Here is a 27,644-nt window from a genome sequence, read left to right as displayed (position 1 = left end):
GTGTCTTGGAGAGGAGAGGATGCTTGGATCCCAAAGAGGAGTGGGAGAAGTTCAGAGAGTTGGAGGTAGAGGGCCCTAGGGAGGGTTCTAGAGGTATGGGGGATGTGGAAGTAGGACCTCCAAGAAGTGCCAAACCCCGAGAAATGGTTCAGCAGACTGAGGAATGGAGATCTGGATCCTGGAGTGAGGCTGAGTAGATTATCAAAGAACTGTTGTGCTGCTACAACATCAGACATTCCTATCCTAACACCTCCTGCTATGGGGCTGCCTCTGGTACTGCTGCCTGCCAGTCAGTCAGTCAGTCAGTCAGTCAGGGGCCTTCACCTTCTGGGGAGGATACTGAGAGTAGGGATGATACCAAATTGGTCCTGACTCCACCTTCATCTCCACAGACATGGAGATGCCAGTGCCGGTGTGAACAAACCAGCCCACTCAAAGGAGTACCCAGCCTTAGGTTTCAAAAGGAAGGTGCAGGGAGTATCACTTGTTGGATCAAGATCTTAGCCATGTAGCTCACCTCCTATGAACCTGCTGGACCTTGTAACCTGCAGCCTGCCTTATGTATTCATCTGATTTGAGCATTAAAGTTTTTGTCAGAACTAGAGCTGGGAGGTCTCGCCTAGCAGTGAGAACCAGGACGTATCCAAACCTATACAATACACACACAGGTAATTTTATCATTTCATAATTGTACGTAATTGGCTTGTGGGTTTTAAGCATACAAACAGCACCTCCCTTCAAAGCACAGGCAACCAAACCAGGAAGCCTCTTCATTTACCATGGTTGTCCACACCAAGAAACTCTGGCTACCAACTTCAGAAGAACTCAGGTTATTGAACCATGGCTTGAAACTGGTTTAATATCATGGCTGGTTCCAAAGCACATGACTAGTTTTGCAGCTTAGACATAATGAAAGAAAGTACGGTTAATTTCCTGGTTTAATTGTGACTCATGCGAAGGGAGCAACGAAGGGGTTGTGTGCATGGGCAAAGGCTCATTCATATCACAGAGATATTGTTGTCTGAACATAGCCAATGAGGTGTTCAAACTCAGATCTGGGGCTATACCCTTTCCTTGAGGTTATTCTCATTCTGCAATATTGTTTACTCCTACAGTGTCTTTTTGCTGTTGCTGCAGAATTGTGGCATTGAATGTTAGTCATCCAAAGTTTACACAATACTCACCTTTCCCTGATAGTTGTACTGGATTATTGTTCCACTCAGTGACTGTTCCCTAGCTTGGCTATCTTTTTTTTGCTGAGTCTTGTGAGAGAGTCAAAATAAAACACTGGCAAATCCATGTGCTGAGAGAGTTGTTTGCTTCAACGTGTTTTGCGGACCCTATATGCTGGCATCCATCTGTCTTGGGAGACAATGGAGTGTACCTTTGAGGGTGAAGTCAAACTGCTGGAGAATCACAGCACCTCTCCAGGGTGCAAGCCTGGGCAGTTTGTATGGAGGTCCAGGGCTGCCCAGATGATAGGACCTCCCTCTCAGCCTTGCTGATATGGACCAAAGGAAAGCAGAGCATTTGACATCAGCTTGGCTGCAGGCATAGGCACCATTGGAAACATTTGTGTAAAGCACCCAGTAGTAAAGGCATCAGTAGAGCTTATGCAATTGTGAATGCCACCTGATGCCAACGTGAAGGTAAGCTGTTGGAAATGGAATATGAGGTGATCATGACAAGTGGATGGAGGCCAGATGTGGGAAGGATATTTGGCATACAGGCATGCAGTAAAGAGCATAGCAGAGGCCATCCCTTAAGCAGCCAAGAACTCTACTGGGACCCAATTCATGTTGTCTTCTGTTCTCTGAGATAGATTTTTTTTAAAATATAAACAACCCAGGAACAAAATGGTCATGTAAATTCACTCTGAAGCAAAACAGAGGTAGATGGTTCATTTGGCACGGTTCATTTTTGACATCAGTTCTAGGCAATGAAATGGAAAGGAGAGGGCATTCAATCCTATCAGAGCAGGACCATCTGGGCCCATTGAGTTATTTGCAAACAAGGATCCATACAGTGCAATCCAGTGCATATTTGGTCAGAAATACATCCCATTCTTCTCAGTGTAACTGTGACCCCCAGATGGCTGTCTATAAGAATATGTCCTAAATAGGCAGTATCCCAACTGAAGTGTGTGCAAACCTATAGAACACTTGCAGCCATCCCAAGCTGAAGTGCAGTACCTGTTGCATGGATTGGTAGTTGATGGAACTGGGCCAATGCCCATTGAAGGGTTGCTGTTGAATGAATCACCAGAAATTTCCCAGTCTCCCAGTAGAATGATTCACAGTAGGACTCATATCTTCCTTTCCACAACCACTCCTTTTAAGAATCTTGCTTTTATGTGACTTGGTGGTATGCACAAACCCCAAATGTCATGTATAGGGTTTCTGTTATATCTAGGCTAGCATCATAGCAAGTGTTCAGACCCAAAAGAGGGCAAATATGCTTGGCAGGAGCAGTAGAGAGCTTGAAGGAGGATCATTTGGTAGTACAAAGTGAAGCCCTGGCAGCCTCCCTCAGTGGCCAGTTGCCCATGCTTGAAGAAAGGCAGCCTCTGTAAAAACTGGATATAAGACAGTAACAATGGCTTTTTTTTCTCTGACCAGCAGCTCCACGTCTACAGGAAGTCACAGGAAGTCAGTTTCTGATCTTGGAGTCATAGTGAACAATTCTCTGGAAATGGGTTTAGTGTATAGCGGCTATGAAAAGGGATATTACACATTGAGGATCATTATATGTTGTTGTGTTTTTGTGATATTGTAAGCCTCTTTGGATGGAGTTATGCCCCCCATCCAATACAGCCTATAGATGATTTTTGAAAGAGAGAAAGGAAGAATATATTTTTGCTATACAGTGGTACCTCGGGTTACATACGCTTCAGGTTACATACGCTTCAGATTACAGACTCCGCTAACCCAGCAATAGTACCTCGGGTAAAGAACTCTGCTTCAGGATGAGAACAGAAATTGTGCTCCGGTGGCGTGGCGGCAGCAGGAGGCCCCATTAGCTAAAGTGGTGCTTCAGGTTAAGAACAGTTTCAGGTCAAGAACAGACTTCCGGAATGAATTAAGTACTTAACCCAAGGTACCACTGTAATTATTCCAGTAGGAATGCTCATCAAATTCAACATTATCTGGATACAGTGGTACCTCCGGTTGTGGACAGGATTTGTTCTGGAGGTCCAGTCAGATCTCGAGGTTTTCGCAACTTGAGGACCGCTTCTGCGCATGTGCGTGCGGTGAAACCTGGTCAAATACTTCCGGGTTTACGTAACCAGAGGGTTACGTACTACTGTACTTCAAAACGGCGAGGAAGAAGGTCTACCATCTTTGACTAGAATGGCAAGACACAGTATATACGCATCCGTTAGAGGTCCGATGGAACAGTCACATTCAGCTAACCCCGTAATAGGCAGAAGCTGAGGCAATTAATTTTTGCTTGGAGAATGCCTCCATGCCACAGTCAATCATATCGGATGTGTCCACATGGACGGCAGACTACAGAGAAGTGGTCTCAAGGTGCCTATCAAAACTTGACGTCCGTGATAGCTGTAATGTGTTTCAAGATGGAGTGGAAACCCTGGGACATGCTGCCAAGCAAAAGGGGAAACTGGGAGAGAAAATTGCTCACGACCTTGAACGCATGTGCTCATTTCACCGGCAGAAGGTCCCTTATCTGCAGCAGTTCATCCGTTACAGTGAAGTAAACAGCTTAAGGGTTGTGCTGCTCACTTGTGTGGAAAAAAAGAGAGAAAAAGGCCATGCGCCTTCCATGTAAGGCAAACAGTGCTTTAGATTTTATAGAAGTATGTTCTTAATTCCAGTGCAAGGTTTACAGTTTTGCTGAATCAGTGCCTTAAGGTAGCTAGCCATTAACCTTATTATGTAGTATAGTAAGTACCCAGTACTCTAGAGGCATTTAATGCAGGGAAGAAAACACATTGTTTGTTTGCAGCTTCCATTGCCAAGCGCAACAGCAGTTTGCAGTTCAAGGCATTTTCCATTTCTGAGATGGAAGATATGCTTCACATACCTTTATATTGAAATCTACAACCTTTTTTAAGGGGCACCCAGTCACTAGTTAGCTGACTAGTACATCAGGTCCACCACCCCACACCAGATGGTAGGGAATGGGACAGGCTAAAGAGCCTAAACTGCCACCTAACTTATCTGTAAAGGTTGCCTGTGGAGCTTGCCAAAGAATGGAAAGAACCTCACTGAACCTCTTTGAGGGCTCTAATCGAGACCTCTTGGTGCTACTATTATTAATGGCAGCCCATCTTTAGAGTCTCAGAAGACACTTGGTACAGCCATGTAAGGAGTTGCATGCCAATTGAAAAGCTAAAAGTCCCATTAGGAAATGGGTAAAATTCTCATGCCTTTGTTTCTGTTTACTCAGAACATAAATAGAATTGAGTAAAGAAAGAGGACTACCTCACATGCATGGGCAGCTCTTGAGCGACTCACTTAGATACAATCATACCTCGGAAGTCGAATGGAATCTGTTCCAGAAGTCCGTTCAACTTCCAAAATGTTCAGAAACCAAGGCACGGGTTCTGATTGGCTGCAGGAAGCTCCTGCAGCCAATCGGAACTCGTGGAACCCGCATCGGACTTTCAGGTTCCATAGAACGTTTGCAAACCGGAACACTCACTTCTGGGTTTGTGGCATTCGGGAGCCAAAATGTTTGAGTCGCAAGGCGTTTGACTTCCAAGGTACGACTGTAGTTTAAAAGAATGTGTTTTTTTCACCTTGTTCACCTCTCCTTTACTTTACAGCAAGATCCAAGGTCGTATGGGGCCTTTTTATATAGCCTTTTTTGTAATTTGTTACATTATCTTCCTGCTGCTATTTTGAAAGTACCACTTGTAAATGAATAACCCAAAGTTCCAAAAAAATGGACCTACTGATCTATAAGAAAGCTGGCAGAGGTGCCAGGTCGCACAGGTAACCAAATCCTTTCAGTTTGTCATGATGTTGTCATCCACTTAATAGATTAATTTGTTTCAATGTTTATATCAAATTATAATTCTGTAATATTATTACACTACCTCTCAATAAAAACAACCCTGCTGCTGATAATTTTTTATCTTTTTTTAGAAAGCAATAGACATTAAATTGTATTTTTAATTGCCATTTTAATTTTGAGTGAAATAAAACTTTCACAAATTAATGTCTCTGAGTTTTTTATATCCTTCAGTCATTTAGTTTTCTTTTTGCATTGTCCCCTATGCAACCTATGCATCTGAAGGGCTGAAGTGATCTCCCCCACCCCCATTTTTCCTCACAAAATTGCATGTCCAGTCCATGATGGGACACCCACATCATAATGCATCTTAGGATTGCTCCAAAGCCAGTTTCCTAACATGTGCTCATGGTCTGGAGAGAGGTAGATGATTGATTTCCCCACACACAGCCAGTCCAAAAGGCCAGATCCATTATTTCAGGTTGAATACTCCATTTCTCTCTCACACTCTGAACTTTGCGAGCCCAGCTATGGAATATATTTAATCAGGAGTTGAACCTCTCACAAGTTCCGTTTTCTTTGAGGGGAAACTCATATAAAATCACAGCATCACCTCCATTCTAAGCTGGAAAGTTGAGTGTCCTTAACCTTGTCAAACATTATGTCCCCAGCAGCTGGGTGGGTGAAGAAGGCCAGAAGGAAATAAAATGGAACTCACCTGCCCTTCTGGAGGGGAGTCTAAATATATATATATTTCTAGTTTGAGAAAGGACACGTTTGAAATATTTCCTTTTCATTCCCCTCCCAGTGAATTTTGCATTTCAGTTTTCCGTAGTGATTTTCGGAGCCTGGCTGGTGTATCTGTTCTTTTCTTTTTCGGACCAATTGCGCGTGCAAGATAGATTTCAGAAGTGTGTGGTGGACACATAAGGAAGGTAAATTGCCTAAATCAATTGGCTGTGTCATAAGAGAGCATTTTCTCACTATCAGTGTCAGGAGCAACAGGAAGGAGAATTACAAGAATCCATTATGCAGCCAGTGACTATGGTGCAGTGGTTCAGAGTACAGTATATTTCTGTCGTGCATCTGCAGCCAGTCTTGTTGGGCATTTACATTGCTGCAAGACCTGGGGGGATAAACATCACAGAGACATGAACTGACCATGGAGCAAATACACCCTCTTCTAGCCTCTGTCACTTGCTGTTGTTTCCAGATCAGTGAGTGAGTAAGAAATTTACAGGAGACAGTCAACTAGGGTTCTTTCAGTGCAGCCTTTCTTAGTTGTGTGGCGAGTTCCCTACCCTCCCCCAGGTGGAAATAATGACACATGACACAACTATTTAAGGTTAATGGGCTAAATAAGGCCACAGTTTTATTGATTACAGGTGATGAGCGGTAATGGTTTAGGCATTGGATCTAACCGACTATATCTGACTCCAGCCCGTCTGATGGAAGTCCGGGAAGGGTTAACTACCGTTAGGGGGAGTCCTGCCGATGCACATCGACTAGGAGCTCTCCCGGGGTCACCAATAGGGGGCGTGCCTTAGGCTCTAACCTCCCTAGGCTTCGGACAGGGCCATGCCCCCCGGAATCCTTTAGTGGACTACCCTTCAATATGCGGGGCAGGTGATGGCGCTACCTCCCCTTTTTCCATCTATAGAACTATTCCAATGCCTAACCGCCAATACCTAGAAAGTTGTGATGATTTTGCTAGGAGGTAGGTGAAAACCAAGTGGCTAGAGCCAATTTGCCAAGTGGAAAAATTCCTACCAGGCCCCTCAATGGTGACCAACCGAAGTCCATAGCAAGGTCAAAGAAAGAAGACCCTAAAGGACGGGAGGGTGGGAAAACCGGAGCAGCTGGAAGGCAGAAAAGAGGGAGATCCTGGCTGCGTTCCACCTTTATGGGGCAGGCCACACCCCTGGACCAACCCGATTGGCCGGCTATGGGAGTGATGCAGCCAGGAACCCCCCAATCGCATAGGGCTGGCCTCCCACCCCCTGTGCACGTGGAGGAGCTGTGAAGCCCACAACCCCACCTTCTCCTAAAGGCGGAAATGGCTTTGTCAGGGACTAGATGCGTGAGGAGGAGTGATTGGTGTTTCCTTCCCAGGAGCCCCCACCCCGCGGACTTGGATCTGGGATCGTGGTGGTGGGATACCAGCCACACCTGAGGGGAGGGGACAAGCTGGGAGATGCTAGAAATAGCATGAGAGATCGTAGAGAGGCAAAAGCAGACAGGTAGCTCAGCACAGGGCAGGATGATGAGATTTCCAGTTTAGATGCAGTCTCTGACAGAGAAGACAGAGGGGAGCCAGACCTTGCATTTCTTCTGCAGCAACAACAGGGCAGCCTCTCTGCTGAAGGCTCTCCGGCCCCACTGATCCCTAGAATGCAACGGATGTTACATGTTGCTGAGCAATGGGCTAAAAAGGCACAGAGAGAGGCTCTTGTGGCTCACCGTAGCAGGAGATTACAGGGGTGGAGTCCTTCTGACTCAGAAGGCTAGAGACCGAAGGAAGGGGCTGCACAACAGCTCAAGCAACTTCTTCATGGGGGGGGGGGGATGTCTTTAATGAGCCTCCTTGCATTTGCTCCTTTCCTTAATATGATACGATAATCTTTATTGTCATTGTCCCATACAGAACAAAGAAATTGAAAAAAATCTACATCAGACATTCAAAAACCAACAAGCCTGCTATCCCAGCTATCCCAGCCTGGTTAGCCCCCTAAAAACTCTGATACCCCATAATTAAATACTTGGAAATGTGTCACATCCTAGCCAATTGTCTTAGCAGAGGCTTCTACCTGCTAATATTGCATTTTTGGTATATGTTTTGATTTTAGTACCTGGGACAGCTCAGTTGGTAGAGCATGAGACACTCGATCTCAAGCTCAGGGGTTCAAGTTCTACATTGTGCAGAGATTCCTGCATTGTAGAGGGTTGGACTAAATGATCCCTTCCAACTCTCCAATTCTGTGATTCCGTCCCCGTCCCCAATATTTGTAAAGGCAAGGTTTTTTAAACTGCTGTAATACCTATTAGTCTCCATTCTACCATTTTGGGGCACTGTCCATCTGTCCTGCCTAAATAGTGCTTCTTATAGTTTTCAGTTTGATTATTGGCCAGATCATTTTTTGTGCATCTGCTGGAACATGATGCTTAAGGCAATTTATGTTTTAAATGTTTGAAGTGGAGATGATTTATGTATGACAGCTTGAAATCCATTTTTGTCTCAATATATTCCTGCCATGTGAAAAAGGAGCAGTAAATGAATAACGTGTTATGTTTTTGTTTCAATTCACAACACAGAGATGATTAAGTGTATATGTGCTTTATAACCGGAGGACAGTGCAGGGAGTCACACGCACAAACACAAAAGGAGAGCAGTTGGGGTTTGCCTGGAACTGGGACAAGGACACTTAAGATTTTTAAAAAACAAAGAATTATTGGATGGATGGTCAAAAATGAGAATTAAAATCCAGGTTGTTCATTTATTTTACAATCAAGATACTTCTTGATTGTAATAAAACCGCTAAGTAGTTTATGCAAATGGATTGACACAGCAGCTCAGACAAAAGTCCACAGGTAACAAAACAGATGACTTATTTCTGTGCGAAAAGGACAGTGATGAACAGTGCATTCCATTGTTTGTTTGTTTTAATTCACAAGAGGAAGTGGATTAAGGCTCAATCCTAAACCTATTTAACTGGGAATAAACAATGAACAAAACATATTTTAACAAGGTCAACAAGCAACACTAAAGAAACAAAAAAATCAATCAATCAATGAGGCACGTGTCTGGATAGTGGCAATTATAAGTCAATTAATATGTAAAGAACATAAATTGCAAAGCAATTTACATGTCTTAAAAAACCCAAACCTCTATTTGTAGAGAACTAAGGCAAAAGTCATTCATAGCAAGAGTCTATAGGACATCTCTAGAGAAGACTCTCAGGCACAATGATTCCTTCTTAGAATTGTAGAGTTGGAATTGTAGAGTTGGATGGGACCTGAGGAACATCTAGTCCAATCTCCTGCAATGCAGGAATATGCAGATGTCCCATACGAGGATAGCACCTGCAATCTTGGTGTTATCAGTGCCACACTCTAACCAACTGAGCTATCCAGGCTATGATGCTCTAAAGTAGGGTTTCCCAAACTTGGGTCTCCAAGTCCCTTGGGTTTCCAAGTTTCCCATCATCCCTAGCTAGCAGAACCAGTGGTCAGCAGTCTAAAGAAAGCTCTCGGGTCAGGCCAGTAGTCTACCCATTTCTCTAATGCTAGTGGTATCAGGTTTTTTGCAGGCCATTAAAGATAAATTAAATGGTTGCCACAAAACTCTCAGGGAATATTTCCACCTAACTTGTAAGCGAAAAGTGGTCGCTTTTATTATTTCCCCTTCTTTTTAACAACTGAGCAGGAGACCCGAATTGGCTTTGCATGGATGTTCAGCCAGAAGGGATATCTGGAGGAATCTTCAACAGATGTTGGTTGTAAGTGAAGTTTGTGTCAGTTCTTACCTTGGATGAGTTTGGAGTATTTATTGTCACTACCATGTACTCGAAATTTTGTGTTTGAAAATGTACTGTGATTCTTTCACAGTAGAAGTTGCATCACTAAACTGGTCAGAATTCAAACCACCAGGAAGAACTGTTGTATTATTCATTGACTTTGTCCATATATCTGGGGAACTTTTGCTTCTGAACTGGAATGTGCTTCGATTGGTGCATGCAATATACTTTAAGCCCTAGAGAAACTAGACAGTTGAGGGTGTTTGGTGTGTGTGTGTGTGTAGTGTGAACTGGCCCTTAGGCAAATGGTTGCAAAGTTTCCAACCATTAAAGAATAAAGAGGAGGGCAGCCCTGTTGGTATTCATTTTCTTCTGTGCTACTTGCTGCTGAGATGGAAATAGCTGAAGTGACAGGACGTTTTGCCTTCCATATAGTCATCCTTCATGATATTTTATCACTTCCAGTCATACTGAATGGAAAGAAGAACAAGATCGGGGGCGGGGGGGGGGGGTTCTTTTCAAATAAGAAGTTTGATGCTGGATCGCATGTTCAGGCTTTGCTATTTATTAAGCTACTAGTGAAGTGTTTGTGTGCCTTTGACAATGAACACTCACACTTTACATTGTGGGTGCCCTTTGCGGGATCGCACATGGTGCTACAGTTCCCAGGGATCTTACTGGCAAACAGGGGCTGGCTTGCCTCTCAGTGTTAACTTTTGGAGGCTAATGCTTGGATAGAATCCTTTAGTCTTTTATGGGGGGGGGGCTATGAAGTGGTGACTCACCCCCCCCCCCCGTGTTGGCAGTTCCAGGGTCCCCTTCTTAAAGCGGTTATATTTTGGGTGTCACTGGCCATACACTGAAAGGTCGTTAGTGAACTACCCTGGGGGGGGGGGTATGGGCTTGGCTGCCTGCTACACTTACATTTCGCAGAGCATCCCCATATCCCATTTACCCTGATGAGCTCCAGTTCCCCCTGGCTGGGGGGCTGGGGGGGATACATGCCCAATGCCTAAGCCAAGGTCTTCCTACATTTGAAAGTTTAATAAAGTTGTGGCCTAATTTTAATTCCATGTAATGTTGTCAGAGTCTTTATTCCTTATGATTCCTGGGGGCTGGGACTGTTTCTGCCTGGTCACGCAGTGTAGCCTGAATTACACTTCGCAGGAGCGACAACTGAGGGCTTGAAAACGAGCTGCTGCTGTTGCCTTTCCATGCTGCATTTGGGTATACTATGTAAAAGACTCAAATCTGCTGACTCCAGGGCAATATGTTGGCTCAGGCAAGTTCCTGTGAACTGCCTTTAGAATCTCTGGGTGTTATTTTTAATACTTGATGGACATGTAATTGCTGGCAAAGCTGCCTTTAACCTCTTCTTTATTTTTAAGATAATGAATTTCCAACACATTTGTTTACAGGGCTTTTTGACTAGCCAAATACGTTTTACATTTCACTTCAGAGAGTTTAAGGGCCATATTTTTGTACGAAAATTCTTGGCTGCTAATGGGTTCGACCCTGCTGGGAGAAACAAATATAAAATATGTCCTAGACAATGTAATGGCTACTGTAAGCAAGCCTCTCCATGGTAATTGACAACACACTCTGGTTTTAGAACATTTCTAGGTTTCGGTAGTAGGAAATAGGCATGTTGCATGGGGGTATTTTAAGATGAATGGAATCACAGAAGATTTGTATGGGGATAAGAAGCATGTATGGGACGCGGGTGGCGCTGTGGGTAAAACTTCAGTGCCTAGGACCTGCCGATCAGAAGGTTGGCGGTTCGAATCCCCGCGACGGGGTGAGCTCCCATTGCTCTGTCCCTGCTCCTGCCAACCTAACAGTTCGGAAGCACATCAAAGTGCAAGTAGATAAATAGGTACCACTCCAGCGGGAAGGTAAACAGCGTTTCCGTGTGCTGCTCTGGTTCGCCGTGTTGGCCACATGACCTGGAAGCTGTACGCCGGCTCCCTCAGCCGATAAAGCGAGATGAGCGCCGCAACCCCAGAGTCGGTCACGACTGGACCTAATGGTCAGGGGTCCCTTTACCTGTACCTTTAGATCAGGTTAACCTCTGCATCAAGGAATCCCAACTGAACTTCAACATCAAACACGTGGCTCATCAAGGAGGATCTGACAGATGTATATCTGGAGATGGTTCACTTCCTTGCTGCTTAAGTGTACATCACAGTCATCTCTAGCAGCCACAGTGGTACCTCGGTTTTTGGAAGTCGAATGTTTCGGCTTTCAAACACCGAAAACCCGGAAGTAACTGCTTCCGTTTTCGAACGCTTTTCGGAAGCCAAACGTGCCACACAGCTTCCATGTTGAGTTTTCTGGATGTAAATGCTTCCAGAAATGCCTGCATTAGTTTTTGAATGTTTCAGAATTCAAACGGTCTTCCGAAATGGATTGCATTTGAAAACCGAGGTTCCATTGTATTTGATTTAGGAAGGAATATGGCCACTGTGGGTTCCTTTTGATCAAGTGAAGTCATCCCCAAGTCAATTTATTACATGTTTAAAAATGTCTAGCTATTCTTCATACAGATAGCTCAACTGGTAGAGCATGAAACCCCTTAATCTCAGGGACCACATTGGGTGAAAGATTCCTGCCTTGCAGGGGGTTGGCCTAGATAATCCTGTGGTCCTTTCCAATGCTGCAATTCTATTATTCTATTCCATCATGAAACTCAAGGTGTTCAAGGCATTCTGTCATCCAGACACTAACAGATCCAGACCTGCTGACCTTCAGCACCATGCACTATCAGACCATATCCTAGAACCTAGAACCTAGAAACATAGTGTGAAGACTTAAGACAATTCTGAAAGCTGAAGACACAGAACTGCTCTTAAAGGGTGAATCTGTGTGTCAGGGCCAGGTTTGATTTGGCACTACTGGAATCCAGAGCTGGATGTGTTCTTTCCCCCACTTTGGGTTCTCTGGATTCAGATGCAGGAGCTGGAGCCAGGGGTGGGGTTGGAGTCTAGGGGTTGAAAGAGCTTGGACATGAAGAGTAATGTCCTCTTATGGGTCAGTAACTGGTTAAGGAACAAGAAGCAGAGAGCTGGGATCAATGGACAGTTCTCTCAATGGAGGGATGAAGAAAAAGAGAATCTTCCCCACCACCAATATTGAAACCAATATTCTTGCACTTGTTCATAACTATATGGATTTGTTGATAGGCAGGGAAAGAGCTCACCCATTTTGCTTATTATACCGAATTGTTTAGGGTGGTTAAAACAAAGTTTGTGAGGAGCTCCGAAAGGATCTTTCCAAACTGAGTGAAAGGGCAGTAAAACAGCAAATGCAATTCAGTGTAAACAAGTCTAAAGTGATACTCACTGGGGCAAAACATTTCAAACATGTGCTAATGTGTGATAACCCTGTGATCTAAACCTCCTGATGTTTGCTCCCAATGGCTTCATATAGATGTTATATAGCATAGGCGCCAATGCCCTGGGGCCCTGGGTGCCCGGGCACCCACAAAATTCCCCACGAAGGGGCTAGGCACCCACAAATTTTGATGCCAGGGCACCCACAGCCCAGGGCACCCACGGTTGTGGAGCCAAGCTGGCACTCCTGTTATATAGCATTGAGGACAGAACTGTAGGTGGAGATATGTAGCGATGTTCATCGATGTGAATGGTTTTGAAGGAGGACTAATGCAAGCATTTTGTTTGTGCCCAAATGAGCCCTGAGCTGCATCATATCCTAAGTAATTTTTATATATGCTGTGCCTAGTTAGGATGGACTCTAACATGCATGGGCCATGCTTATATCTTACGCACGACCATAAACGTACTGTTATTTTGTCCCCTTTTTAAAATTTAATTTTCCCCACCCCCTTCAGTTTCAGAACAAACAGCAGCCACAGAGTACCAGAATTATAAACTCGTTTCCCCGAAGTGCCACACCGAGATGTGGTTTAGAGCACTCAAAACGGAGCATGAATAATTAAGGCCATTGGTTCCAGAGTGGGGAAATAAAAAGCGATTGGTACAAAGGAACCGACATCCAGCTTCTGAAAAGTGACAATTGTGAGATATTGAAAGAAGCTGCTCTGCGCAAATTAAAAAATAAACAGAAACAGCAACAAGATGAATTTTGTCATAAACAGTGGGATGACAATTACATTGGAGAAAAATGTGCCCTCATAAAGTTTGGAATCAATTACCAGCTATCCTTGTAAATGGTTTTTGATAACACATAACGTTGCAAGTGACATGCAGAACAGTAGCTTTGAGGATAAGAGAGATGATTAAAGAACAGACAGGGTTTCTGCCTTTTTTTATTAAAAAAAAATTAAAAGTCTATGGTGTGTTTTTTATATAGCTACCAAGTAATTGAAATTTGATTAGCCAATTAACTGTCTGGAATTTATTTGCTGAATCATTAAACTGATGAAAATTTTTGATTTACCGCAATATTTCATCAGCTTAATGATTCAAGGAATAAATAACAGGCCGTTAATTGGCTAATCAAACTTCAATTTTTTTGGAGGTTAAATGAAGATAAAAGTTTCTTTAACCTATAAAACACAGATAAAGAGCATACTGCAACTTACCTGCAACCCGGTGCCTTTCAGGTTGGGGAAGGCTGACTTGCTTTGTGTCAAGAGATGAACAAGTGCTGTTTAAAAATTGTGCAATCATCACAGGCAATCAATTCATGAGACACAGCTCATGATTTAAGGGCCCACATTCAAAAACACAACAAGAACCTGTTACTTAATGCGCTAATCAGTTAATCAAGTAGCATGACAAGCATGGTGCTTTATGAAAAATGCTGGGGGGGGGGAGACTTCTTGTAAGGTGTGTAAAACAGTCATGACCACGGTCCAAATTTCTTTGTAAAGCTGTTCTCTGGATGTCCTGGGGATGGATATCTTTGTTTCTCACTTGTCCTCATTTTGGCCTTCTGGCCTTCACCTGATTAAACTGTTGGGGCATGTGCAGAGTGCCCATCCTTGTGCCAGCAGAGTGTGCCAAAAGAATGGAGAAACACCCAGCTGTTCTAGGAAGAGTCAGTCACTTGACGGACAGTATAATACAGTTTCAGTGACATGCGGTTATAGATACAGGCTGGATCTAGACACATCAAAAAAGCAATTCAGGAAAACGCGTTGTCAAATGCCTTGGTTCTCAAACGCCTTGGTTCTCAAATGCCGAAAACCCAGAAGCATTCTGGTTTTTGAATGGTTTTCAGAAGCTGAACATTCGGTGCAGCTGTCAGCTATTGTTTCCGGGGCGCCTGCACCAATCAGAAGCTGCGCCTTGGATTTCGAACATTTCAGAAGTCTAACGGACTTCTGGAACAGATTAAGTTTGGCGCTTTTGTTTTGCTATTTATTTTGCGTTTTTGTTTTTGAGGCTTTTCGGTTAATTTGTTTTTGTGACTGTGTGGATGATAATTTTTGTCATCTACAATACTGTCTTATTTATTTTACGGTACAGTACATTGATTCTTGCTTTCATTTGATGGATCAATGGTCTCGTTAGATAGTAAAATTCATGTTAAATTGCTGTTTTAGGGGTTGTTTTTAAAAGTCTGGAACGGATTCAACTGTTTTGCATTACTTTCTATGAGAAATCTTGCCTTGGTTTTGGAACGCTTTGGTTTTGGAAGGGACTTCTGGAACAAATTAAGTTTGAGAACCAAGTTACCATTTTAGTGGGAAATCACATTGGTGAAAGATGGAACTCCACAGCACCATCTGGTGTCACAGTGTTATAATGCATATAAAACAGTTTTCTTTACTAATGCAGCTGAGTCCACAATCTCTTTACAGAATTCAGATTATGCCCTGGCCAAGGGCAGGGGCCAAGCATAAACACAACAGGATTTATACTGTAGATTGGGCTGAGTCATTCTCACATGCTTAAGTAGCTGCAGGCACAGGACAAAACACACCCAAATTAAACAGCACACCAATATTAACCCTTTATTGTCCCTTTTCTCAGCATGTACAAACTTTATACGTTAACATAAGCCTGGCTATAGACAGACATTTTTTAGAACTGTTTTGGGATAGAGAGGAACACACTGTTTTGCGGGGAAAGGGGTTATCTCCTGGATAAGAAATAAGAAGGCGAGGCAGAAAAACAGCCACCTTCCCTCTTCTACAGTGCGCTCCTCTACAATAACTCTCAATCATGACGAGTGTGGTTCCCACTGGGAATCTCTTTAGAAATGAAGTTGATTCCCCTGGAGCTGCTGGAAATTTCCCCCCACCCCTCAGTCCACAAAAGTAACTCCCGCCACTCCACCCCACCCCACAAAAAAAAAACAGGAAAAAATAACACCTGGGCTGAAAAATAACAATATACGCTGAATATGGTAGTCCAAATTGATGCTCTCCGTCCGAAGCCAGATTTTTGCCATTGTCAAACTATGCTCTGACAACTTAAGTGGACCAGTGTGGGAAGAGCAGAGGAGTGAAACAGAATCTGCTGGTCTGTTTTAGAAAGTAATGGATGAGAGCTCTCTGATTCCCTTGTTTTGGGCTCCTGTAGAGCTGACCCTTTGCAGTTTCGCACCTTCAACTACAAGGGCAAGGAGGTCACAGTCATGCTAATGGTGCTCACACTTAAGCTCAACTCCCTTCTGTTTTGCTGAGATGCACAAGAGAGGAATATGTACGGCCATCCAACATTGCCTCTGAGCTGCTTTCTCTGTCTGTGCTACTGTCTGGTCACATTACCAAGGTTTGTGAAGTATTGGTTTAAATCATTTTAATGGCCCTGTGCACTGTAGGATGGATGACCAAATGAAATGGTATTCCATTACGGTGCAGAAATGTCAAACCTTCATAATCTTAGATTGGATCTATTTGTGAAAAGATAAGGTGGTCCATCTCTCTCTCTCTCTCTCCCCCTCCCTCCCTCCCTCTCTTCTGTCTGTCTGTCTGGGATGCAGGTGGTCCTGTGGTCTAAACCACTGAGCCTCTTGGGCTTGCCAATCAGAAGGTTGGCAGTTCGAATCCCCACACTGGGGTGAGCTCCCATTGCTCTGTCCCAGCTCCTGCCAACCTAGCAGTTCAAAAGCATGCCAGTGCAACGGGAAGGTAAACAGCATTTACGTGCGCTCTGGTTTCCGTCACGGTGTTCCGTTGCGCGAGAAGCGGTTTAGTCATACTGGCCACAAGGCCATACTCCCTTGGGCTGAAAGTGAGGTGAGCTCCCATTGTTCTGTCCCAGCTCCTGCCAACCTAGCAGCTCAAAAGCACACCAGTGCAAGTAGATAAATAGGTACCGGTGTGGCGGGAAGGTAAATGGCATTTCTGTGCACTCTGGTTTCTGTCACAGTGTCCCGTTGCACCAGAAGTGGCTTAGTCATGCTGGCCACATGACCCCGAAAGCTCTGTGGACAAATGCCAGCTCCCTTGGCCTGAAAGCAAGATGAGTGCCGCAACCCCATAGTCGCCTTGGACTGGACTTAACTGGCCAGGGGTTCTTTACCTTTACCTATACCCAGGTGAGGCTAGAAATGAGCCATGCCTGGAAACTCTACCAGTCAGTGTACTGATCTTGACTGACCAATGATCTGACTCCTTATAAGGCAGCTTCCTCTGTTCCTAAGATGAAGCCGAGTATGGATTTTGTTGGTTCCTGGGTTATAGAACAGCTTTGATAGCGGGTGAGAAATCCAGGAAGGGGTTTGCAAGAAGAGAAAAATGGGAGAAGAGAAGGAAAGGGACCAAGGAAATAGAAAGATGAAGAATGTAGGAACAGCAGGTAAGTTCTGAAGGGACAAAAAAAATCTATCCAAATACCCTTTATCTTTCTTTTAAGCCCTTGTCTATTGTTCCTGTATCCTTCATATTTCTATACCATTGGCCCCTTTCTCCCTTTAAGAATTTTTCAGCAGGTTCCTAGAAAATATTATTACTAAGCTGTGGCAGATGTTTCAAGTTAATAGTCCCAGCTCTGAACGAGAGAGAGAGAATCACCAGAATATAATATTGTGTTCTCCTTTATCAAACAGGCAGGGGATGGTGGTCATTAATCCTAAATTCCTTATTATAATTAATTATCATTCAGGCACAAAAAAACCCTCAGCTTTAATATATGCAGATTCAATTAAATAATATAAAAACTCAGGTGGTTAATCAACTGTGACTTCCTTAGTCTAGTGACAGCGGTACAAAATTTATAAATAGAGATTTGGTGTGCTATATGTGGAATCTCTCTTTTGGTGCCTTCTGTTCCAGTTTTAAAATAGCAATGTGATATTCCTCTAGTGAGCATTTTGGGCAATTACAATTAGTGCTGAACGGAACCTGCTTTGTGTACTGTCAGAAAACTTTTCGCAACATCAGGTAGTCGTCCCACTCTACTTGGTAAAAGGTTCACCTATTTATGTGCACAATCATCTGTTGCTGCCCCTCAAAATTGGTCCATTCTAATTTCCTGTCAGAGATGCTGTCTGCAGGAGTGGATTTACTGTAAATATTTCTGACAAGACAGAAGTACTGTTTTTGGGGGACAGGGGGCAGGCAGGTGTGGGGGATTCCCTGGTCCTGAATGAGGTCCACTGAAGGACCAGGTGTGCAGCCTGGGAGTCATTTTGGACTCACAGCTGTCCATGGAGGCACAGGTTAATTCTGTGTCCAGGGCAGCTGTCTATCAGCTCCACCTGGTACGCAGGCTAAGACCCTGCCTGCCTGCGGACTGTCTCGCCAGAGTGGTGCATGCTCTAGTTATCTCCCACTTGGACTACTGCAACGCGCTCTACGTGGGGCTACCTTTGAAGGTGACCCGGAAACTGCAATTAATCCAGAATGTGGCAGCTAGACTGGTGACTGGGAGTGGCCACCGGGACCACATAACACTGGTCCTGAGAGATCTGCTTTGGCTCCCAGTACGTTTCCGAGCACAATTCAAAGTGTTGGTGCTGAACTTTAAAGCCCTAAACGGCCTCGGTCCTGTATACCTGAAGGAGCGCCTCCACCCCCATCGTTCAGCCCGGACACTGAGATCCAGTGCCGAGGGCCTTCTGGCTGTTCCCTCACTGCAAGAAGCCAAGTTACAGGGAACCAGGCAGAGGGCCTTCTCGGTAGTGGCCCCCACCCTGTGGAACACCCTCCAGATGTGAAGAAAATAAGCAGCTATCCTATCTTTAAAAGACATCTGAAGGCAGCCCTGTTCAGGGAAGTTTTTAATATTTAACGCCGTACTGTTTTTAACACTTGATTGGGAGCCGCCCAGAGTGGCTGGGGAAACTCAGCCAGATGGGTGGGGTATAAATAATAAATTATTATATTATATAAATATAATGAAGCTTAAGCTTCAGGGCCCCTAATCTTGGAGGGGCCCCAGAAGCTACTTTAGTCCCCTAAAATGTTTGGGTTTTGGAGATAATTCAATTTGATTTTTTAAAAAATGTATATATGTCAACAACCCAAAGTTGAGAATCAGTAGCATAGAAGTTGTAAAGAATGTAGTGATCTGTTGTGGAACAACTCCATCAAAGAACCCCCCCCCCCCAAAAAAAAATATTTCTTTTTCTACCATCATCCAAAATCCCCAATATTTTAATGGGAGGATATTTTGTGAAGCTCTAGTTTATAGTCTTAGAGATTTTAGCTAATCCAAGTTACGGAAAACCATCAAAAATAAAGCTAATTTTACAGCCAACTGGGGAAATAAAGTGCTGTGTTGTGACTAAGCCTCTAATCTTTCAAACTTTTAATCTCCTTTGTGTGCACTTTGTTTGTTTGTTTTTGCAATTATGAAGTGACATTTAATGGACTGTGGCTGAGAAATTTGAATTGGTACGTTAGTACGCTAGTCTCTTGTCTTGACAATTAGCTTCAAATATCCTTATGTGGAGTTTCATTACAAATTAATATACATGATGCATATATTTGTAAATAATATAACAAAAATGACTTGGATTTTTTTTAAAGAGTCGCTTACCAATTTGTCCTCATCTGAATTTAACAATTCAGAGATCTGAGATTCTTGTTTATTTAAATTGCTGTTCTTTTATGAGTGCCTTTTCTTTTGAAATTCAGCCTTCTGTGAGTTTGAATGGAATATATTCAGTTCTCTGGCCTGTGTTCCTAGCAATGTTTGAACAATAAGTGGGTAAGTAAAGTGTAGCATTACAAGACAGATGGTCCAGACTAGGGTTTCTGAGTCATGATCATTACCAAGTTGCATTGTATCTAGAACATACAGTTTAACAGCCTGAGCTGAGCTCTTTTTTGTTATAATCTCTGAGTGGTGTGAGATTCCCGGAAGTTGCTGGCATTTATCCCAGGGTTTGTGTTTCCTTTGGAAATGAGGCACAGTGGAGACTGTGTTGTCTTTAGGATATATGGTTTATTTACACATATATACAACCTGAGCCTACTTCTATGAAGGAGCTCACAGCACTGGACTCCGAGAAGGTCTTGCTTCTCCCATAGGCACAGTCCTGGGTTCAAGCAGACATCAGCTTGTGGGAATGTTAAGGATAGTAGGAAAGGATATATTGAATAAGTATTATGCTTCCTTCACTCATGCTAGTGAGTGATGTAGCAGAGCAAATTCCACTCAATATAGCTGGAAGCTAGTTTGCAGAGTCATCTGAAACTCTTAGTTAAGTTTATTCCTGGTGTCCCCTTTTATCCCTCCTAAAAGAATAATACTCTTTCTGAGTAAAGTAACAAAAAGTTTACTCACATTTCAGTTCATGATTTCATCCCTGAAAGGCAGGCTTTTCTTAGTCGTTACACAAACAAAGCATGAATTCATCTTATTCGGGAGCTGAGCTCATGTGCTGCTGGCTGAGAGCCAGCAGACAGCAAAATTACATTAAGATAACAAAATGGCTGCAGGAGAGCAGCATGACAGCAAAAGATGGAACAAGACAACTTCAAGAGTGAGAAGATGGCTGCATGACTCAGCTCTTTTACAGAGTCAGCCAGGGCCATGCCCATCTCCCAGGTCACATGCAGGGGGAGGAAGCTCCAGACCAGTGGAAAAGGAAGTTACACTGACTGGATGTCCCCCTGCATGTGCCCACTCTAGGAAAATAAGGAATGTTGCATTTGACTGCACCAGTTGATTATATCCCACACAGCTATCCCTGTCTGTTAACTAGCAGCTTGCCACATAACTCCTAACTTTTCACTTGGTAGCCGCCTAGATTCTTTCTCTGTTGTATTGCTGCTTACCCACTAGGGAAAAGAAATCCCTTAGAGTGCACCAGGGTAAACTACAATCCTGAAACTCTACTACTGGCCTTTGTTCTTCCACCCAACTCTGAGCTAAGGGAAGCGGCATCACCCATTTTCCAGCTGGCACAGAATTTTTCCTTGGTTAACCGCCCATCTCCCTGCCCCCTTTGTTTGCTTAACAACTTGGCTGTTATCAGCCTGCCCAGGACATGGGAAGCTGAGTCCAGATATTAAAGGTTTGTCTTCCAGTTTAGCCCTCCAAGCATTGCTTAAATTCTAGCACCTACTAAATCCAGGCACGCCCAAACTTTGGCAGTCGACAACCCATAGCAATAGCATAGAAATGAGCTACAAGAATGATTCTAAGGTTCTCCTCTGCTCCACTCCAAGTCTTTCCCCAACCCAAGAGTTTTATCCAGGTAACTAATGCCTTTCTTTTGAAACACTTACTTTTCTTAATTTTGACTTGTACGTCTCATTAAAATTAGGAAAACCAAATAGATGGTCTAATGAATGTGCAAAGATGAGCTTGGCATGAGGTGGTTGGTGGAGATAAGTCACAAGACAGAGAAACCTAATAATTTATAGGCGCCTGTTCTAACACAAGGGGCCTTTTAAAATTCACATTAAAATGCAATAAGTGATTCAGTTGCTGGAAAATAGGTTATTTGGGCCCAGTGTTCTCTGTTTCTTAACAAGCAAAGTTGATTGCTTGATAATCTCATCACTCGGTGAGTTTGCTCTCATTCACAGATAATGCATTCATGTAATAAGCATTCTGCCCACTTCAACTGATGTATGATTTCAATAGGAAAAGCCCACTTTTCTGATACTGTCAGGCAAATATCCCAAGCTTAACTAAAATGTTGAAATTGCAGCACAGTTTGTCATGGTTGTGCCTGACATCAGGGACATAGCTCTACGCCAAATCTGGGGGTTCCTTGGGTTGAATGGCTGCACTTTATTCCAGTACAGTGCCTCGATTTGACCTGATAATGCGGGCACAGGAGGCAAGCAGATGCCTAACCAGGTGTATGCTCAGCCCTTATGTGCATTATTGATGCCCAGGCATTAAAGGTAAACATTAAAGGGCGGCTAACACCAGTAAAATTACAATAGAAACATAATGGGGGGAACAGGTTAAAATACAATTTGAAAAGCAGTCTCATTTTAATAATAGCCCATAGATCAAAACCATAAGGGGAGGGAAACATAAGGGTCAGACTGAGTCCAAACCAAAGGCCAGGTGGAACAGCTTTGTCTTGCAGGCCCTGCGAAAAGATGTCAGGTCCCGCAGGGCCCTAGTCTCTTGTGACAGAGTGTTCCACCAAGTTGGGGCCAGTACTGAAAAGGCCCTGGCCCTAGTTGAGACCAATCTAACCACCTTGCAACTTGGGACCTCCAAAATGTTGTCACTTGTGGACCTTAAGGTCCTCCGTAGGGCATACCAGGAGAGGCGGTCCACTTCCTGAGGTGTCAAAATTCTAGGTGCACCTACTGTAGCTGTGGAAATGCCTGGGAGATGCCTGCTGCCTGCAGTAAGGGCAGGGCAAGATATTGTCATGGGGGCTTTTTGAAAGCCTTAGCTCCTTTCAGCAAGGCCAGATGACACATTGAGTAGAAATATTGTGGTAGCTGGTGGCACAAGAGACCACCCTAGCTCTATCCCAGGAGGTTCTTCTGTCTCATTTGTCATTCCGTCAAACTAAGATGTTGTTGTTTAGTCGTTCAGTTGTGTCCGACTCTTCGTGACCCCATGGACCAGAGCATGCCAGGCACTCCTGTCTTCCACTGCCTCCCACATTTTGGTCAAACTCATGCTGGTAGCTTCAAGAACACTATCCAACTATGTCGTCCTCTGTCGTCCCCTTCTCCTTGTGCCCTCCATCTTTCCCAGCATCAGGGTCTTTTCCAGGGAGTCTTCTCTTCTCATGAGGTGGCCAAAGTATTGCAGCCTCAGCTTCAGCTTCAGGATCTCTCCTTCCAGTGAGCCAGACTAAGATAGTAATTGCATAACCATGTGACCATTATTATTGAATAGGACACCCTTATTTTCACCAGAGAAATGTTGTAAGGTATGAAATATATACCTAAAAGAGTGGGCAACAAGAGGCCTGTGTCAGTAGTGGTTGCAGGGTCTTTGAGCAGGCTGGCATTTCCTGATTCAAGAGTTTTCCCATCTATCTCTTTAGTCCCCAGTTCCCTGCATGTAGCCAAGTTGGCTTAGGTCTGGATACTGCAGATCCTCTAGTTAATCAATAAGTTGTGTCCCTTCATCCATATTTAGGTCTCGTGTCTTCGTTCTGAGTATGAGGGCAAGAGGTGTTCTAAAAATGAGCATTGCTGCAGTTAAACTTAGCATAGCACCTGCTGCCTTAACACAAATGTGGAATCTAGGTTGAGGTCCTGAAAACGAGATCTATCACTTAATAGAACTGAGTGCGCTTCTACTCCTCAGTATTGAAGGAGGAAAAAATGAATAGAATTTATGACCAGCCTCTAGTAATATTTTAGAGATGACTAGGGTTGCTCTTCTCGGGAAGTGGCAATAGGGGCAAGACAACAGAAACTAAATGTTGTTTGCCAAAAGAAGAAAAACAAAAAGGCGGTCCGAATCATCTTGGAAGTTCATAGAACAAAAGCTCAGGGGAGGGGAAAAGTTCTTAATGCTTTGATTACACTGTCTATAACTACTCTTCTGAGACCATTTTGAAGCAATGAGTGCATATTGCAAAGGTCTACAATTATGGTCAATTATATAATTACATAATGACACCAGATGATTAGCAGCAGATTTCTGGTCTTCAATCTGCAGTTTGCTCAATGGACTGGAATGGCTTGCTTCTCCAACCGATATCTATATTCCTTTTTAATAATAATAATACTTTCAGTCTGAAATTAAAAAAGATTTAGATACTTGGTCAAGATTGAAACTTTCCTTGTTGGGAAGAATTGCAGCAGTTAAGATGAATGTATTGCCAAGAATGCTGTTTCTGTTTCAGGCCCTCCAAATCGTGGACAGAGTGGAGTGTTTTGGAAAGTGGCAGAGGGACATTACCAAGTTTGTCTGGCAGGGCAAAAAGCCCCGAATAAAATTTAAAATATTAACGGATGCAAAGGAAAGAGGGGGATTTGCCCTGCCGGACTTAAGGCTGTACTATGAAGCCGCATCCTTCTGCTGGATGAAAGATTGGTTTTTGTTAGAAAACACGGATGTCCTTGATTTGGAAGGGTTTAATAACGCTTTTGGGTGGCATGCATATTTGTGGTACGACAAGGTAAAGGTTCATAAACTATTTAAAAACCACATTGTAAGGAAATCGTTGTTTAATGTCTGGACTAAATATAAGGACTTATTCGAAAATAAGACTCCGAGGTGGCTATCACCGATGGAGGCTAAGGCCATAAAAATACTTAATATGGGGGGTGGCTGGGCAAAATATTGTGAATTAATAGAAAGAGTGGGTGATACTTGGAGGTTGCAGAGTTTTGAAAAATTGAAAGGAAGTGTGCGAGACTGGTTCCATTATGCCCAAATTTTAGAGATCTTTAAAAAAGATAAAAAAATTGGCTTCCAGGTGGAAAAATCAAAACTAGAGTCAGAACTACTTGAACCTAAGACGAAAGTGCTTTCAAGAATGTACAACTTGTTGCTTAAATGGAACACCCAAGACGAATTAGTTAAATCAGCCATGATAAAATGGGCACAAGATATTGGATACAACATTATGTTTGAAGACTGGGAAAGGTTATGGACCACCGGCATGAAATTTACGGCATGTAGTGCCTTAAAAGAAAATATTATGAAAATGGTGTACAGGTGGTACATGACCCCAGTCAAACTTGCAAAGATATACCATCTGTCTGATAATAAATGTTGGAAATGTAAAGAGGCTGAAGGAACGTTCTTTCACCTCTGGTGGACATGCCCGAGGGTGAAAGCCTTTTGGGAAATGATTTATAATGAGTTGAAAAAGGTATTCAGATATACCTTTCAGAAGAAACCAGAGGCCTTCCTCCTGGGCATTGTGGGCCAGAGAGTGCTAAAGAAAGATAGAACTTTTTTTCTATATGCAACCACAGCAGCAAGAATCCTTTTAGCCAAATATTGGAAGGCACAGGAGTTACCCACACTGGAAGAGTGGCATACACAACTGATGGACTATATGGAACTAGCAGAGATGACTGGCAGAATTCGAGACCTGGGAGAAGACGCGATAGAAGAGGATTGGAGAAAGTTTAAGGACTATCTACAAAAACATTATAAGTTATTTGAATGTTGAGAATTTGCTAAGTTTTGAGAAAAATATGCCTCAATATTGAAATTTGGATATGACTGGGACCGGGTTATGATTGAGAAAAGTCTAAATTTTTAAAGGGAATAATTAGATGAAACTATAAGAACATATGAAACAAGGTAACAATTTGCTATTTAATTTTTATTGTAAAAAATACAGGGATGGAGGATATGGGGAAGTCCAGAGGATAATGAAAAAAGATCTGGAAAATGAAATTTTCTCTTATTTCTTTTTTGTTTTCTTTTCTTCTTTTTTATTGTAAAACAGTCTTTGTTGGATTATTGACGATGTATCTTGACTCCGGAAAACAAAGCAATAAAAAATATTTAAAAAAAAATAAAAAAAAAAAAAAAAAAAAAATAATAATAATAATACAGCATCATACATCTTAAATGTTTCAAAATCTGATCTAAACTATAAAAAAGAGTGGGGAAAGAATGGATATTTTGTGTTCAAGTTTATGATCTTATAGGAAACTCAAAATGGCAAAGTGACATGTTTTATGGCTGTAATTTAATTTGTGTTAAATGTTCAGCAAGGAAAAAAGGGACCTACTCAGCTTTTCTCAAGCAGAGAGAAATTAAGAAGGATGTGATGCATTTGATACCTTTACAGAAGCACACTCCTATCAGCTACAACATCAGAACTACCCTTAGTAATAGCAATTCTGCTGCAACCAGTGCTGATCTCATTCTTTTTCCCCATCCAGTTTTGAAATTCCCTTTCGATGAGCCTATCTTATTAAATCACTTCCTCTTGGAGAAGATTGTTCTGTGCTGGACAGCAAGAACACTTTGGCAGCAAATATTTCAGGGGTTGCTTACAGAGCCTTGGCAGTTGATGGAGCTTATTAACTTTCTGCTCCCAGTAAGTACAGATCTTTACAAATATCTCCCCCGCTTTTAGGTGCTGATCTTTCTCTCTCTCTCTCTCTTTCTCTCTCTCTCTCTCTCTCTCTCGGCATGTGTGTAGATGCCTCACACGTTAATGACAGCATTTCCAGTATTTTGAAAGAAAGTACAGCTTGCAATCGCCTCTTTGTATAGCCAGTGTTTGCCGTTAGTTAAAGGATCCTCAAGCCCCTTTATTTATTTAATTGCATTTATATAATGCCTTTCTACAAGGCACCCGGGTGGTGAGAATTAGTCATGTAAATTTCTAGTCCAGGTCAATCAGGGTTAAGCTGCTGTGGTGCCTGGTTTTGCAGTTGCTATGCAGAATTCTAAGGAACTTTTGCCCGGCTTTTCGTGGGAGGCAGGCAATGGTATTGTTTGCTATTTTTAGCATTACCCATTTTGCTGCCCAGGGAACTCAGCCATCTTGCTGGTCTGGAAATTGAAAAGAAGCCACCTCACAATAGGTGTGAGTTTTCTGCCTGACATTGGAGTGCAAGAAGGAAATACGTGACAGGAGAGCTTTCTAGCATGGCTGCCCTTCTCAGAAAACCAGCAGCTCCGTTTTAATTTTGTTACACATATTTCTAGTGATGTATGGAAGTGAGAGCTGGACCATAAAGAAGGCTGATCGCCGAAGAATTGACGCTTTTGAATTATGGTGCTGGAGGAGACTCTTGAGAGTCCCATGGACTGCAAGAAGATCAAACGCATCCATTCTTAAGGAAATCAGCCCTGAGTGCTCACTGGAAGGACAGATCGTGAAGCTGAGGCTCCAATACTTTGGCCACCTCATGAGAAGAGAAGACTCACTGGAAAAGACCCTGATGTTGGGAAAGATGGAGGGCACAAGGAGAAGAGGACGGCAGAGGACGAGATGGTTAGACAGTGTTCTCGAAGCTACAAACATGAATCTGACCAAACTGCGGGTGGCAGTGGAAGACAGAAGTGCCTGGCGTGCTCTGGTCCATTGGGTCACGAAGAGTCGGACACGACTGAACGACTAAACAACAACAACACATATTTCATGCCAAAGCCAGGAGTCACTCATATGTTGCCAGTGCAGAGTGACATCCATGTGGCCCCATCCCATGATGCTCCAGTATTTGTCATGGAGCTGTCAAGCAAGGAATGTCCAGAGGGAGGAATTAACTCTTTATCATCAAAAGTACACCTACAAGTTAGGAGATGGCATGCCCATCAGTCCCACATATCTCAGCTACTCCTAGATGTGCACCCAATGAGGCAGTTGTCACAACAGAGAGGCTCCACCTCCAACCTCTGCTTATTATCTCCCTCACCAGAGCTGTGTACAAGCAGGTGAATAATAATAATAATAATTTTTATTATTATTATTTATACCCCGCCCATCTAGCTGGGTTTCCTCAGCCACTCTGGGCAGCTTCCAACCGAATATTAAAAACAATACAGCGTCAAACATTAAAAACTTCCCTAAACAGGGCCGCCTTCAGTTGTCTTTTAAAAGTAAAATAGTTGTTTACTGCCTTGACATCTGCTGGGAGGGCGTTCCACAGGGCAGGCGCCACTACCAAGAAGGTCCTCTGCCTGGTTCCCTGTAACCTCACTTCTCACAGTGAGGGAACTGCCAGAAGGCCCTTGCCGCTGGACCTCAGTGTCCAGGCTGGATGATAGGGGTGGAGACACTCCTTTAGGTATACAAGTGAAGACTCTGCCTGCGTGTAACTTGTTTCTGCTCCTCCTTTTTCAGCCCTCCCCTGGTCTTGGGAGCAGGGGTGTAGGAAGAGGAGGCAGTGGGGGCGGACTGCCCCGGGTGCCT

The 27,644-nt window shown here is 43.3% G+C and overlaps 1 protein-coding gene across 5 annotated transcripts in view; it reads left to right on the top strand.

Annotated features, from left to right (window-relative positions):
- The window catches only part of LINGO2 (leucine rich repeat and Ig domain containing 2), a 532,585-nt gene that overhangs the window by 158,789 nt on the left and 346,152 nt on the right, over nt 1-27,644 (top strand). The window contains exon 3 of one of the 5 annotated variants that reach the window (XM_083420017.1): nt 25,663-25,820. The exons of the other annotated variants lie outside the window; for them this stretch is intronic. The gene's annotated coding sequence lies outside the window, so the exon portion shown is untranslated. The remainder of the gene's footprint in view (nt 1-25,662; nt 25,821-27,644) is intronic. 5 annotated transcript variants of the gene reach the window in all.

Source organism: Podarcis tiliguerta (assembly GCF_965153285.1).
Source record: "Podarcis tiliguerta genome assembly, chromosome: 17".
In the NCBI taxonomy this organism is placed as follows: Eukaryota; Metazoa; Chordata; class Lepidosauria; order Squamata; family Lacertidae; genus Podarcis; species Podarcis tiliguerta.
This window is presented reverse-complemented; position numbering and strand designations above follow the sequence as displayed.